This window comes from Rhinolophus sinicus, chromosome 16 (assembly GCF_057876585.1).
Source record: "Rhinolophus sinicus isolate RSI-liver-muscle chromosome 16, RSI-T2T, whole genome shotgun sequence".
Lineage (NCBI taxonomy): Eukaryota > Metazoa > Chordata > Mammalia > Chiroptera > Rhinolophidae > Rhinolophus > Rhinolophus sinicus.
Window position 1 is genome coordinate 178194385 of NC_142516.1, and position 9415 is coordinate 178203799.

At 40.7% G+C, this 9415-nt stretch overlaps 1 long non-coding RNA gene across 6 annotated transcripts in view; it reads left to right on the top strand.

Annotated features, from left to right (window-relative positions):
* LOC148755130 (uncharacterized) overlaps positions 1 to 8341 on the top strand; it is a 90396-nt gene extending 82055 nt beyond the window's left edge. Inside the window, exons 5-10 of one of the 6 annotated variants that reach the window (XR_016019226.1) lie at positions 2184 to 2231; positions 2610 to 2733; positions 3304 to 3468; positions 4450 to 4858; positions 6287 to 6518; positions 7362 to 8335. This is a non-coding gene — a long non-coding RNA (uncharacterized LOC148755130). Of the gene's footprint in view, positions 1 to 2183; positions 2232 to 2609; positions 2734 to 3303; positions 3469 to 4449; positions 4859 to 6286; positions 6519 to 7361 lie in introns of all 6 variants that reach the window. The other 5 variants (XR_016019231.1, XR_016019228.1, XR_016019227.1 and 2 more) reach the window with 5 other exon arrangements.
* The last annotated feature ends 1074 nt before the right edge of the window (positions 8342 to 9415 follow it).

Sequence of the window (9415 nt, forward strand, 5' to 3'; positions counted from 1 at the left end):
AGACACTAATCCTGAGTCTCCAGAAATATGCAAAAGAGATTAATAGGAGAGGTTAGGGTCCTCATTTCCATCCGTACCTGACATCCCAGTGTAGCTCCTGCTGATGTGGGAAAGATCTCGGGCTATGAGTAAAGTGCTGGAAGAGAGTATCATGATATATGCTCTTCACTGTGACCATGCTAGTGAGAAGTGTTGGATGAGTGTGAGGAATGAAAACCCGAGATGGTACGAGGTACGAGAAGACAGAAGGAAGCAAAGATAAGAAACAGAAGGGAAATGTAGACATAATATTAAGTTGAACCATATGAAATAGCCACTTTTGTAAGTCAAAAATGGAATATCAGTAATTTCATAGCACTTAGCCTAATAAAAAGGCTTGATATGATCTCTCTCATGATATACTTCAAGAAATAAATAAGCTATCTCATGTCATTGGTTAGCATTGATTAGTTTATTGTGGGGGAGGAAGACACTTGATCCTCAATGTTCTTTTGGCTGGTCTAACAAGTAAACAGACATGAGACAGATTAGCAAGAGAAAATAACCAAATTTAACACATACACATGTATGGGAACCCCACATACATAAGAGAGTCAGAGATACCATCTACAGGAAAGGTTCAGAGATGGAAAGGAGATAGAGGTATATGAGACATCCTGAGCTAGATGAGGTAATGCACTTTGGGGGCTTCAAAAGGTCATTGCAGAAGATAAGAAAAGCAGGTGCTTCGTAAATAGAAGTTTGCCCTGCTCTATAGATAGGTCAAAAGACATTATCTCTGATAATCTCTTACAGGCAAGGTCCCTAATTCAAGTTCTTCTAGGCAGTTAAGGGAGGGGCTCAAGTCTCTCTTGAGCCTGAAGCTGAAGGTGGCTTTAGCTCAAAACAATTGGTATACCAGAGACACATCTTGGGGTGACTCATTCTGAACTGCCACATTATTTATTCATTTAGTCATCCATTTAACAATGATTTATTGACTTTCTATGTGCCAGGTACTGTTCCAGGTGCTGGCATTCAGCAGTAAGCAGGGTATTCAAAAATCTCCGCCCTCAGAGAGTTGACATTCTGGTAGAGAAAGATAGACAATATACAAATTATATATATACACACACACAATATACAAATTATATATATATATATATATATATATATATATATATATATATATATATACACACACACACACACACATTCACACAAAAACATTGAATATATGTAGTATGTTAGCAATACATATGTACAGTGGTATCATATTCTAAGAATATATATATATATGTATATACATATAGTCAGATAGTAATATGTACTATGAAGAAAAAATTAATAGGAAAGGAAGATACAGAGTGACAGGAGGTCATACAATTGTGATAATGTGATTAGCAAAGTCTTCATTGATAAGTTGACCTTTGAGCAAAGAATAAAAGAGATAATGAAGTAACCATGAGAACATCTGGAGAACTTCCGGGACGAGGGAACAGCAAAGCCATCACGGCAGCTCACAAGGAATGAGCAGAGGGGAGAGTGATAGCAAGTGTCAGAGAAGTAGTAGGAGCCAGTCATATAGGGCATTGTAAAGCTTCTGTCTTTTACTCTGAGCGACAAGGAAGCCATTGAGTGTTTTGAGCAGGAGAGAACTACACTCTGACTGACATTTCCAAAGACTCACGCCTGCTGTTTTGTTGAGCAAGAGTAGAAGCTGGGAGAGGAGTTAGAGAGCTCTTCAGGAGAGAGTGACAGTGGTGGAGATGGTGAGAAGTGGCCAGATTTGAGACATTTTGAGGGTAGAATGAGTAGGGTTTGGTGAAAGATTGGACCGGGGATGTAAGAGAAACAGAGGATCAAGGAAGACTGAAGTTTTTTTGTCTGAACAATTGGAAAATTGAAAAACTCAAAGAGTAAAATGGGGAACACCACAGTAGAGGCTATTAGGGGCAGTGTATGAAGAGATAAACTATGAAGAATTCAGTTTAGATCATGTTATATTTGAGGTGTCATCTAAAGGTCATAATGTGATAATATTTATTTCAGAGCCGAGGCCATAAACATCTTTATATATTTATAAAAATTAAGGCCTCTCAAATGATTGCTTGTGTGGTTATATAAATGCCTCATTGTTTAAAATTAACTTTAGTTGTATGTTAACCCATATATGTTAACATATTCTCTTTCCAAACCAACAGGAATTATAACACCTGGCCGCAAAGACTGCTATACAAGAATAAGCAAAGGTACAATTTGATCCATCTCATGTTGCATGTTAATCATGTAATTTGGAAACCTTTGCATTAAAAATAAAACAAACACAAATACATTCTTCCCTTCTGGCTAACGTTGATTTCACTTCCAAAGTCAGCTGTGTTGTCAGTACTATGAAAATTAAAAATTATCAATCCCACTCTATCCACATGCACATGAGAAATAAAATGAGGCTTATTTCTGGTTAAGTGCATGAGCTTCTGTCTGCTGTTCAGTCATGCAGGGCTGTACTTTGCTACTCTGGGATTCTCTTCATTTTTTTAAGTTCAGCTTATTTGACTCTCTGGTGTCAGAACAAATGTGTCCAGAGTCTTCTAAAAGCGTGCCTGTCATTCCTTCTCATTTCACAGAGTCGCAGAGAAGTCCGGATCTGAGCCTGGGCAGTCAGAACACAGGTTGTACTGACCCCAGGTCAGTTGGTCACAGAAATCATCACGCCTGGGGAGCAGAGACAGATGGCTGTGTGCGGCAGAGGTACAGTTACAGTACGCATGTCATTATTTCTGTGCCTGAACTGGTCAACTGGGGCATTTCATCCCATCCTTCATTCATTTCAACAGCCTTTAGGTAAACAATGAAAGGACCTTGGATTTCAGTTAGTAGGAGAGATTCTTGGACGGCGAAAAGAAAAAAAAGAGAAATGAGGGAAAGATGCACTTTAGGATAAAGATAGCAAATGTGAAAAAGGAAAAGGTGAAAGAAGGGAGGGAGGCACAAGGGAGGGTGGGAACAAATCAGGGACTCCTTTCCCCGATCCAGCTTTGTGTTTATCATATTTTTCCTGGTTTTGCTGCCTCGCATCTCCTAGCTGCTATCATGCTACTTTTCAGATTCTGACCAGGCTGACTTTGCGATTTCTGTCTCTCTGTTTCTCCCTCCCACTCCCCACCCCCCACCATTTTTTTTTTCTATTAACCCTCAGAGAGCTTTGAAACAGATAGCCATGCCTATTAACCTAAACACAATATTCTGATCTAAGAAAAAAAAAATCCAGAGTGAGCAGCTGATTATACAATTAACAGTGCACTCTCTTTTAACCTCCAGATTACCACGCATTCCTTCCCAGCACTTCTAAGGAAGAAACAGATACCTTCTAGTCAGCGAGAACTACAATAAATCTGCAATCTTATGCTTGGCCTGCTATATGAAACTATAAAGTGTTTGAATAGGGAAGGCTGCAGACTGGTATTTTTTAATTAAATTATCCAGGTAATTGCACAATTCCTCGTATCATTATGCTATTAGCAACTTACGCTAAAAATGCATAGACCAAGTTAAGCCTTGTCTACAATGCTAACTTTTTATTCTTCTTAGGTACAACCATTGAGGTTTCCTTTATCCTTTTATAGTTGCTAGATATGAAAGAAAAGTAAGCAAGCAACGCAAAAAAAAAAAAAAACCAAACATGCTAGCAAGAAGTAGGAAAGATGAGTGATTTGATCATCACAAACCCTAGAGCCCTATTAAAAAGTATTTGTACTTTAAAAAATCTTTTTTGCTGAAAGCTTTTTCAGGAGAAATAAATTATACTGACTCTATATAAATAAAAACAGAAAGAGCAAAGACAAACATGAACATATATTACCAATGTCATTCATCAAATATAGTTGACACTTCAATCTAATCCAGCAAATGAAAACACAGAAGTTTATAGAGTTATAGGAAGTAAGCAATTTAAACATAGCAGGGCACAAGGTCATCTAAAACACATGCAGGAAGATGTTCCCTTTTCTTTTCTCGCTTTCATCCTTTGGAACCTCTCAAGTACTGATTGATATCCATCTTCTTCACAGGGTGAGGTGATCTTCAAATCAGATCATTAATAATAGCCGTCCAAATGTTCCTTAACGAGTCCACCTCCCTTTAATGTCATAACATAAAAGGACATTTCATGCATGTCATACTATCATTATGGTGCAAGGTTTCTCTTTCCATAATAAAGTAATACAGTTCTTAACTAATTAGTTCATTAATTTTAAATGTAATTCCCAGTAAAAACTCTTTAAGATAGTTCATCTTTCTTAAACGTGTGTGCAGTTGTGAAAAACAGCTGTCAGGGCAGTGTCACCACCAATCATGACCCGTGTGAGTGGGTGAGGAAATGAAGAGCTGCAGAAACACATCTCATTTGTTTTGGGAAGCAAACCTCCAAGGCTGCTTTGTAACCAGAATCACATCCATGTCATGCAGATGTCCGGGTAAACTTGACGGTTCCAATTGGAGCCGGACCGTCTTCAGTGCCCTGCTCCAACGCTGTGCTAGTCCATATGTAAATACTTCACTAAAACCACTGAACGGTGATGGAGTCCAATATTAATGTAGCACATTAGAGATGACATCTGAATGCCCATCTCCAGAAGAGCGATCAGCGCTTATGGCAAAGCGATAATCAGTGGCTTAAGCAACTTTCAAGCACCTTGGGGGAAAAAGCAAATGTGATGGAGCTTGGAAACTGCACCGGTGCATGACGAACATACCAGATTACCGAGCAACTGCTGATTGACCTGGTGGTGAAGTGGAGGATATGACCATATGCTTCCATAAAGGACGTGTGGAAATGGCTTTGAGATTATCCCCTGGGAGCGTGTGACTGTTACTGGTATGTTCCCATTAAGTGACTATGTACACTTTCTCTGTAACAGTGAAATAAGCTGTCAACATAACTGTCTGTCCTCCTGGGAAGAAAACAATTACCTGAATAATTATCTTGCCCAGCATATTGTCCCAAAAGAACTATCAAAGGGTTACGTTTGCAGGATTTCCCTGAAGTATTGTAGCCATTGTCTTGGATAGAGGAATGGTTTCCACTTCTTGACTTGGATAATTTGGATGGAAAAATCAGTATGTTGACGTGGGAATAGGAATATAAAGTTACAGAACAGGTAAGAGATGAAATCAGTGAAAAGTTACAATCCCAAGCAGGAGGCCCCTTGCCACGTGCTAAGAAGACTATACTCGGCCTGCTTTCTTCAGTAATCATGTTTTACTTGTAGACACCATGATAAAGAGCATGTCAGGGAATATGTACCCATGGCCGCAAGCATGCCTGAATCCAGCTATCGCCACAAAGGAAGCCATGTAGTTCCCAAGGCACTGCGGCACCATTTCCTCCTTTATACTGGGAAAATGACAAGAAGTAAAGATGAGCACAGCTGTAAATACATGTTGTTCCCTGTGAAAGTGTGCACGAGAATAGTCTCTGGAGTCAGGCTGCTGGAGTTCAAACCCCGGCTCTGCTACCTACCTGCTGTGTGGCCTTGGGAAGGTTACTTATTCTCTCTGCTTCAGCTTTCCTCTGTAAAATGCGGCTGCTTCACAGGTCAGGGCCTGGTACGTGCTCTGTGGATGCTACCTCTTATTATCATCTCCCTGGTCCTAGAACAGTCTAGGGGCATGTTTAGGGGAGAAATTAAGAGTCCGATGGTTGTTGTAGCCTCAGTTCATCTTCTCTCTACTTCAAAAGTGAGAAGGGGGATTTTGAGACTCTCACATAACCCCTTTTACCTATGTCCCCACTGAAGAATCCCCACCCTGGGCTGTAGAGACCTGTCCCGCCACTCTTCCCTCATAGCTGTGGAAAGTACCAGACTTCTGATGCCAGATGGCACCATCTTCCCTGGTTTCCAGGGTTCACCTCCTAAGTAAACAGTCCTAGACCAAGACATTCAGTTGGTGTTTTTGGGGGTGTCACAGGGGCCTAAAATAGGTTAGGGAACTGCCATGATTCACTGCTTTAAGGGATATAGATACCATGTCAGCCGCAGCAGTGAGGCAGGCACCTGTTAGCAGGTAAGTGAGAAATGACCGTAAATACTGGCGTCTCATGCTAATCGTCATGACTTTTATTTATGGCTTACTCTTTGTCTGAATATTCTTTTGTTCCAAGAGGCTTTCAGCTAGAAGTATTAGGAAAAAACAAAACAAAGATGGAACCAAGACCAAGAAATGTATAAATTGTGAGTGCAGAGACAGACTGATGAACAGGTGCCACACTGGGCTGAGATTCTCTCCCCTGCACCTTTTCCAGGAGGCTGACACGAATGGGAGGATATGACAGGAGAGTAATCTCCCTGTAGCAGTCGTCGACCACAACTGTACAACCCATAATAGCCGTAATAGAGAAAGCAAACAGTACGGACGGCACATTCCCTTGCCTCTGTGAGATCAAACAATGCTCAGGTTGGTGGAGGGGACACTTTGATGTCTCCTGAAAAGCCCATATTTCTGGATATCACTGAACTACCAAGACTTTTCCTAAGGTAAGGTTAAAAAAATAATTGTGATTTAGGTGTCTGTTTCAAAAGGAGAACAAACTGCTATTTGAGTTCTGTCAGAGAACAACAGAGACCCTGAACATAGTCCGTGGCTCTGACCCATTGTACAGTGGACGCAAAATAAAGTTGGGCATTCCACTAATACCTGCCTTGAATTCAGGAATCGCTGGAGTGGGAAGGGCAGGCAGGAGGTATTATTATTTTTTAATGGCTGCTTTGTTCAACAGACATGTTCATGCCAGCATTGTTCTTGGGGGAAGAGCTTCCATTCTGTAAGATACTTGTCACATTCCAATTTAAAAACAGATTTATTGTTAAAGGGTAGTAGGATATCGGTTCCTTTCCACCTGTATTTTGTCTATTGTTGAAAAATCTTACATAAAGAAAAAGTTTGAGGCCGAGAAGAGCTTTTTTATAAGTACAGAGTGGGGAAATATTGCCACTTAAAAAATACCATTTCTGAAAGAAAGCAGAGGTGTCAGAGGCAAACAGAAAAAGAGAGATGTGTCAGTCAGTCAATAGTATTTATTGAACACTCACTGTGTGGGGAGGACACAGAGGTCATAATACACTCAGTACTTGTCCAGGAGCTGGGAAACTGATGGCAGGATGGCACTGACACCAGCAAACGCTTTCAAAGCATAAGACTAATTGCAGCTTTAAAGAGTTGCGTGTGAGGGAGTGAGTGTAAGAGTGTGCGTGTGTATGTTTAAAAGGAGCTTGAAAGTAAGAAACAGCCGTGGTAATGAAATCAGAGACTAAACGCCGCTGAACACAGGGGAAAGGATACAAGAATGCAGATTACCCTGTAGCACTTTTGTCTTGTAGCCGACTCTTCTCTGACTGTAAATCAGAAGTGGAAACACAACACAGGATACCTTTCTGTCATTGGGACGTCGAGGAACTGGCAACCTCCCACGTCTGATAGCTACCACTTCAGAGATGTGCATCCTATGGATTACCGTTCCCTCATGGAAGTGATTTGACTTGAAAATGCAATGATGGGGAGCCATATTGGGGGAACAGAAACTGTTTACATAATTGCTTGGGCTGTTAGTGAATCCAGGCCTTCATTTAGAATTCATTATTTTATAAACCGCACAAAGGGATTTCCAAGTTGTCAAGCTTGGTTTGTAAAAAATAAACTAAAAACGATATGATAAAATGTCTGGCACAAGGCTTTCCGACTTTAATTTTTTCCCCTCCATAGCATTCATCTTCCCAGTCATAGCGGGTACTCCATCAGCTGTGATAGCTGCTATTTTCTCTGGATTTAGATCAAACAACCTCAGAACATCCATCAGGGCCATTTTTACATCCGTTCTCCTTTGATGCCAAACCCCAAAGATTCCCCATCATGTACAGTCTGCAAGTTGTTGGACTGACAAGCATTAGTAACCTTGGAATGTCACCCAGACACCAGCTTTCATCCTGGAGGAAGCTAATGAATTTTGCTGCAACCAACTTGGTCTTGAAATGATTTTTTTTTTTAGGTCACCTTTCATAGTTAAAATAGTTTCACTTTCGTATAGTTTACTTTTTTTCTGCCAAGTGAGAGTGACGGAGAGGATGGAGCCTGAGGATGAGAAAGTCTGGAGTACGAAATTCTGGTACCTTCTTTTATCACTGTGTATTTTTTAATCGTTCTGGGCACAACCCTAATTTTTTACAGTATCCTCATCTGCTAAACATGATTATAAAAGTATGATTGGTAGGGTTTTCAACTTTTTAAGCATAAGGTCCCCTTTAAAAATAAGTACATACAATATACATACATAGAGCATACTTTTAATACGTGTGTGTGTAAGAAATTAAGAGTTTTGCCCAGATGATTAAAACAGATGCAGTGTTAAAGTCAGGTATCAGAATTTTGTGCTCTAGACTTTTGTTCTCAGTTCAGTCCTCTCTGCCACTCCACTTTGACAGACAAAAAGTAAACTACAAAAAAGCAAACTACTATTTTAGCTATGAAAGTGACTTTAAAAGAATTCATTTCTCTCCCTCACACACACACACACACACACACACACACACACACACCCCTCCCGTGTGGAATTAATTAGCCATTTGGTATACCTTAAAGGAGAAAATGCACCCTATATATTACTGTTAATGCAATAAAAACTGACAATAAAATTTTCAATGAATTTATATTTTATTAAGCACAGAAGCAACTCCACATACTCTTTAACACACACACATGTGAGACATAGCAAATGTCAGTGTTATCTGGCCATGCATCAAAATTTGCCTGTTCAGAATAACTGAGTTCTACAGATTTCAGAGCCACTGGTGTCGGGCAGTAATACACAAAACCTATTTCTGGATCTATGATGCACTCGTGTGGAGAAGAGTGTTTAATATGACCCCAGCCAAGTGTTCCAAGTCAGGATTCATACATTTATGGAATTCATATTTCCTGAAGAATAACTGCATGCATTTCACCACCGTTTGCCCACCGTAGCTTGAAGCCAACTAGACCCTCCAAATTTCAAACCGAACTAAATTAATGAACCTATGTACCCTAAGTTTTCCTCCCTCCCTCTAGTGTGTGGCTACTAGTGGTGATACCTGACTAATCGGCATCCTCACTGGCTCCTGCCCTCACCAACGTATTGCAGGCCTTTGGCCCCTTGGAAAGCCCACCCACTGGGAGTGTATTTCTTAGTCCATTCCTAGTGATACCCACAGGTCACTTGAGGGCACCAGCGCCTTCCACGAGACACAACACTGGTCACTGTGAGGATTGTCGCATTCCCTGACCGCGTCACATCCATGCTTCACCGTGTTTGTCACAGGAGAGGGGCAGATGCCTTTCTTTCCCGCTTTGTGTCACACTTTATCAGCTACACATGCAAAGAGCAGATGGCTCACCTGGCCCC